This window comes from Penaeus monodon, chromosome 21 (genome assembly GCF_015228065.2).
Source record: "Penaeus monodon isolate SGIC_2016 chromosome 21, NSTDA_Pmon_1, whole genome shotgun sequence".
Classification (NCBI taxonomy): domain Eukaryota; kingdom Metazoa; phylum Arthropoda; class Malacostraca; order Decapoda; family Penaeidae; genus Penaeus; species Penaeus monodon.
In genome coordinates this window covers 39,563,528-39,563,732 of record NC_051406.1, presented here as the reverse complement: position 1 = coordinate 39,563,732, position 205 = coordinate 39,563,528, and positions in this window count along the sequence as shown.

Genomic DNA, 205 nt, shown 5'->3' with positions numbered 1-205 from the left:
TGATGCAACCTCCCCCCCCCCCTTTTTTCCAACCTTATTACCAGCAATGCTTTTATGACATTTTCCTCATTCTTTTAATACTGTCCTTGTATTTTAGTCATGAGTATCACATTACACAACATCCATATTTTTATATTTTTTTTATCTGTAACATATTACCTTATCATCTGACCGCATCTCATTTCCTCTACTTTTCCAACACGGG